We start from the raw sequence: 6,000 nt of genomic DNA, 5'->3' as shown, positions 1-6,000 counted from the left end.
CATCTGTGCCTACATACTGGCGTGTATTCCTGATCTGTTCCACAGCTGAAAGGGGGTTTTTCTTCACAAGTGAAGGCATTCATCTACAACAGTGGTCTTCTGTGCTCTACCAGTTTTGCTATTGCTGCGCTGACCAGTGCGTTCTTGCTTCTAAACAATGTACCAAACTGTTGATTTTGATGCACCCAATGCATGTGTTTGATCTATTCAGTCAGATTTTTCAGCCTCATGATGTCCTGCTTTACTGGAATTGACAGTTGTTCGGGCCTGATGTTTAAAATCAACCGGGAATCAACTCTTGACCTTTTGTTAGCTCTTTTTGTTGCATGAACTAATGCAACAATGACTTGCAGCTGGCCAGGAAACAGCTCATCAGTCAATTGTCCAATTACATTTGGTCTCCTAAAATGGGGGGGGGGGGGGGGACTATGTATAAAAAGGGCTGTAATTTCTACACAGATCACTTGATTTGGATGTAGGTACTTAAAGCTGACCTTCCACATTTTTACCTCGTATTCATTGTTTGGCTTCAAATCCAATGTGCTGGAGTACAGAGCCGAAACAACAGAACTTGTGTCCAAATACTTACGAACTGCGCTGTACATGTGCCCGCACACACAGCAGGCACGGGCGCACATACACACACCCGCTCACACACAATGCAAGTATGGACACACGCACACACACACACACACAGGCATACACACACCCGCTCACACACAATGCAAGTATGGACACCCACACACACACACAAGCATACACTCACCTGCTTACACACAATGCAAGTATGGACACACGTGCACACACACACAAACAGGCATACACACACACACACACACACACACGTGTGCACACAGGCACACACACACGCGTACACACACACACGCGCGCGCACGCGTGCACACAGGCACACACACACGCGCGTGCACACACTCTCCCTCATAGCTCCCCTGTGTATAGCTGTACGTGCGGCTGTCTGTGCGCGGCCCACTTGTTAGCCGCGGGTCCCCAGGGGATACCGTGCTGAGCACAAAGACTCTCTCTCTCTCTCTCTCTCTCTCTCTCTCTCCCTCTCTCTCCCTCCCTCTGTCTCCCCAACCTCTCTCACTCTCTCTCTCTCTCTCTCTCTCTCTCTCTGTCTCTCTCTCTCTCTCTCTCTCTCCATCTGACCATCTCTGCGGGCTCCCGACCCTGCTGCACGTTTCAGACAAAAGAGGAGAGAGGACAACAGCAGCTTCCACGGAGGGAGGAGGAAAGGTGGAGCTGAGGGGGGAGGATGTTTTATTACCCTTTGGGAAGGGTGGATGAATGCTAATGGGTGGGGGTGGGGTTGGGGGGGGTCGTGGAGAGGAGGGGGCGGGGTCAGCCGAAGTGACATCATGCCTTTGTGCGCTACACACCCCTGACACGGGGCTTCCAGGAAGTACGAGGCGTTAGCGTCCCGTCTCAATCAGCGATGAGAGAGAGAGAGAGAGAGAGAGAGAGGGAGCGAAAGAAAGGGGAGGGGAAGAGAGGAGAGAGGGGAGGGGCAAGGAGAGAGAGAGAAACAGAGAGAGAGAGAGAGAGAGAGAGGCAGGGGGGAGCGGAGAGTGGAGTAGCCGCACTCAGACACGCAGGGAGGTTAGCGGCGCGGTGGAGCGGTTCTGCGGCGGTACGGGGACGTTTTAACGGTAAGGGACGCTCGCCCGCCTCCGCGCTTGCGGCTTCCTCCTGGAGCCCAGCGCCACCGGCGAAGGAGGGAAGCAGGGGGAAGCAGCCTTTCTGTGTACACTGCTCAGTGCTGTATGCCAACAAACCACTGTACCGCAGGGAGAGAGAGGGAGAGAGGGAGGGAGAGAGAGTGAGAGAACGAGAGGGAGTGAGAGAGAGAGAGAGAGAGAAAGAGAGAGATATTAGACTGGTGGAAGGATGCAATGCAGGCTCCTGAAAAATGATGAAGAGCTCCACTGTACGTTCGGCTGTCAGGAAGTAAGGCTGATTATTTTAGCGTCGCTGGCAGGTGAGTCTTTGCGGATTTGGGTCCTGGTCGAGGTGAACTGCTGCTGGTAATGTAGTGTGATTTGAAGTGTGGATTTGTGGTCTGTGACACGTGTAAGGGGGGTGGGGGTCGGGGGGGGGGGGGGGGGGGGGGAGGTGGGATGAGGTAGGTGGGTGAGATGAGAGAGAGGATTTGTTTTGTTTTAACCTGCCCTGGGTGGCATAAAAGAAAGTGTGGGGCAACACTGATTCATTAAAATGTCAGAACTCTATTTTTTATAACTCAATTGTAATATATCATGTACACATCAGCATAATCCATAAAAGAAAAAAACTTTTTATTGACTTTAATAGTGATTGCATATAGGCGTTTAGCAGCTGTTCTTACCCAGAACTACTTTCATATGTTTTTTTTGTTCTTTTTAAGCTGCTAATAATTAATTATTTTTTTTTGCATGGTACCGCAAAGCCTTTCTCACAACAAATGTATATATGAAATATATACTGTGTAAACTGAGTAAAGACATGCATACGACACATGTTTTTAAAAAATGAGTATTGACATTGTCATTTAAACACAGGCTCAGGGACTCCAAGTGACCTGTTAAAATCTTAATCGCGTTTTCTTAACGACGCCACACAGCGTCTCTTTTCGCCTGCGCCGTCTCTGTCTCTGGGCCTCGTGTGCTTCTGCCCTACGTGGTCAGCTGCTGCGGAACTGCCTCTGGGGCAGCGGGCCTGGGGCATGATGGGTAGAGAGCGGTGGTCTGGTTCACTCCGGAGTCTCACTCAACTGGCGCGGTAGCCTAAAAAGAAGGATACCGTGCAGACAACGCTTCTGTACACGTACGCTAATACGGGTACCCTTTAAAGGCCTTTGCAAGATAGATATTTTCTTCCTTTAAAGTTTATTCTCTTAATTAGTGGAGGCGTCCTGTGCAGTTAGCACAGTCTTCTTCCACAGGCCTTCTCATTTCTTATGACGTGGTCCGACTGCAGCGAGACACATTGTTATGCCTGGTGCTCAGAGCCATGCTGGGGTCCTAGCTGGCTGATTGGTCCAAATGAGGTATTGCTGATGTAACCTGAGCTAGCCTCAGCCCAAAAGCCTGTCCAATCCTGGGACGTCCCGCTACCTGGTGGATTTTATTTAAAACGTGACCTCACAGGCAGGTCGTAAGAGCTGTGAGATGTGTATCATAAGGACACAGTGGCACAGAACCCGTGTCCACCTGGAAATAAGGTGCACCTGTTGTCAAAGCTTCTACAGCAGGGACACTCAGATCTGCCCACGGAAGCCAGTAGTGCCGCTGCCTTTAATTTCTAGATGGTTAAATGGTAAATGGACTGCATTTATATAGCGCTTTTATCCAAAGCGCTTTACAATTGATGCCTCTCATTCGCCAGAGCAGTTAGGGGTTAGGCGTCTTGCTCAAGGACACTTCGACATGCCCAGGGCGGGGTTTGAACCGGCAACCCTCCGACTACTAGACAATCGGTCTTACCTCCTGAGCTATGTCGCCCCATGGGTTAAATGGGTGATTAACTCAAAGGTTAAAGTCTCATCAAACTCACGGGTTCTAATCAGTCCCCTGGTAAGAGAGGGAGAATTAAAACCAGCAGCGGCGCTGGCCCTGAGGTTCGAGTTTGCCAGCGCGCCCGTACGCGTCGCGTCGTAGTGCAGAGACAGATCAGGCGGCAGCGGGGCTCAGCTCTCGGAGATGAGCGTGAGGCGGCGGGGAATCCGAGCTCTGGCGCGGGTCAGCGCCGGGGAGGCGGAGGTCTGAATCACAGATTTAACCCGGAGAGACTGGGATCAGGGATTAGATTCTCCTCAGACATGTGGGCCAGGCTTTAAAGCTGACATTCGTGTGCACCGTGGGCCGGGGGGGGGGGGGCGAGCTGCGACCTTTAAGCCTTTAGGAGCATTAGCGCGTCCAAAAACCATTCATCTCCTGCTCACCCGTGAACGAGAGGTCATGCCCATCCACCGGAGCAGACTCCTGCAGACCTGCGTGGGAGTTCAGGTTTAGCTCTGGGGCTCGAAGATCTGCTCGGGGGCTGGAGGTACGCGAAATCCAGACCGCTCTTGTTCTGCGGTAGGTTCAAACGATGGTGTTTCGACGGTGCTTCGGGACGTATCGTATTAAAACGTGCTTATAGATATAAGCTATGCGGGTTCATTTAGTTAATGGGTTTTTATTAAAAGAATTTTATGTTAAAGAACGATTTAAATGAATTCATGAGGTTTGTCATATTGTTCCACTGCTCTGGCTTGAGGAGAAAAGAGGTTTTTTAAAACCACGATGGGTCAACTTGGGTTAAAGCAGCGGTTCTCAAGTTCGGTCCTAGGGGACTCTCTGTGCATGCTGTTTTTTTTATTAGAACCACAATTGCAGTCACAGAGTTTTAACAAGGTGTTAGTTTTTCTTTATTACTCTTTTCCAGTTCTGAGGGAGTATTTACCCCCGTTGCCACATTATGTCAGAAATAGCTGTGAAAGACTGAAGAATGAAAGTCATATTCACATTGTGCTATATTGCAAACGATTTCATAAAGAGAGGTAAAATTTGTTTTTGAAGGGATCAGATTAGAGACTGAGGCGAATCAACAGGCTCCTAATTGGTGAAAGTGTGGACACGTGGCCACTGTAACTAACCAATCATGGAGAATTTAAAGACAAAGCAAATGGCAACGAGCCAAACCTGCATTGTGTCAACAAGTTTCAGGAAAAGCTTATTAAAGAACTTAAACGTTTGTGTTCAACAACCTCCAGCGAGTAAGATATTGGTTGGAACGGAAATGAGCATACAGAGGGGTCCCCAGGACCAAACCTGAGAACCAAAGGGTTAAAGAATAGCCTGTCTCCGCTTTTCACGGAGACAAACTGCAGACAGACCGTAATGCCCGAAACACGTCTGGACTGAACAAGGACAAATAGCTTTCAGGCTCGGCTACAGAATAGAATCCGAGGACAAGCATCGATCCCCGTACCAGCCGATACACGACCAGGCAATCGGAGACTTTCAGTCACTCCCTGAAAAACCTGGCGATGTCGCCCACCTCCTGTGTAGACTACCTTCGAGAAGCGGAGCGGCTGGGGCAGCGGTGGCATTGCAGGAAAACATGGCGCTTATCTTCGCTTGGAGCCCCATTAAGAGGACCGGCGGAAATGCGTACATCTGATTAAAAAGCGGTGAGGGCAGAGGAGGAGGGGGGGGGATGAGAGCGTTCCATTATGGAGACGGGTGAACCGAGCGCACGGGGTCAGGGGTCAGGGCCGCCGGCGTCCGTGGCGTTTAACGGGCTGGGCGGTGGGTGACGTGCAGCGGGCCGCCCCTCCCCCCCCCCCCCGACTTCCTGCGGCTGAGCGGAGATTTTAATCCCTCTCCCGGCTGAAATGGCTGCCGTCCCGGCCCCCCCGCTTGCCATCCTCAGCCGGGGCGTGGCCTGTCCAGCACCCCCGCCGCGAGACCCGTCCTGTGACCCCGCCTCCAAGTGCTGCGCTGGGTCACCTGGGGAATGGCTGTCAAAATAAAGGTCCCCGACTTTTTAGGACCTTCTGATTAGAGATTAAAAGTCCGGTTTGATATTGTGTATAACATCAAAGCAGACAGGAAGAACATGTTTCAGCGGCTGTAGCTGAGTCAAAGAGGCTTATGCCATGGATTTAAGAGGCTATTTCTGGAGGATATGGCCACCCTGCTAACCTACATTGCATGCTACACATTAGCGATTATATTCATGGGCCCTGCTACGCGGTTATCCTGTGTGAATATGCGAGCACAACGGCTTTATTATAACGCTGTGAGCAGTCAGCCTAGGCAGCACAGCTCTGGGCAGGAACCTCAGTATCAGTCCAAGTCATGTTATGTTTAGGCATTTAGCAGACACACAGCTTACCTAGTTCTTTTTTTTTTTTTTGATATTTAGAGAAGCAATTTTGGGTTATAAGTGCATTGGCAAGGAACAATTGCATTTCTCTTCCTGGAAATGGAACCTGCAACTTGTAAATCAGAAGGT

At 50.5% G+C, this 6,000-nt stretch overlaps 1 protein-coding gene across 3 annotated transcripts in view; it reads left to right on the top strand.

Annotated features, from left to right (window-relative positions):
• Positions 1 to 1,531: 1,531 nt before the first annotated feature.
• Positions 1,532 to 6,000, top strand: part of LOC118217309 (MAGUK p55 subfamily member 3-like) — a 30,271-nt gene continuing 25,802 nt past the window's right edge. Inside the window, exon 1 of one of the 3 annotated variants that reach the window (XM_035399208.1) lies at positions 1,532 to 1,670. The gene's annotated coding sequence lies outside the window, so the exon portion shown is untranslated. Of the gene's footprint in view, positions 1,671 to 1,846; positions 2,000 to 6,000 lie in introns of those variants that run through there. The other 2 variants (XM_035399206.1, XM_035399207.1) reach the window with 2 other exon arrangements.

This window comes from Anguilla anguilla, chromosome 17 (genome assembly GCF_013347855.1).
Source record: "Anguilla anguilla isolate fAngAng1 chromosome 17, fAngAng1.pri, whole genome shotgun sequence".
NCBI lineage: Eukaryota > Metazoa > Chordata > Actinopteri > Anguilliformes > Anguillidae > Anguilla > Anguilla anguilla.
The sequence above is the reverse complement of the archived record's forward strand: the minus strand, read 5'-3'. Positions and strand labels throughout refer to the sequence as shown.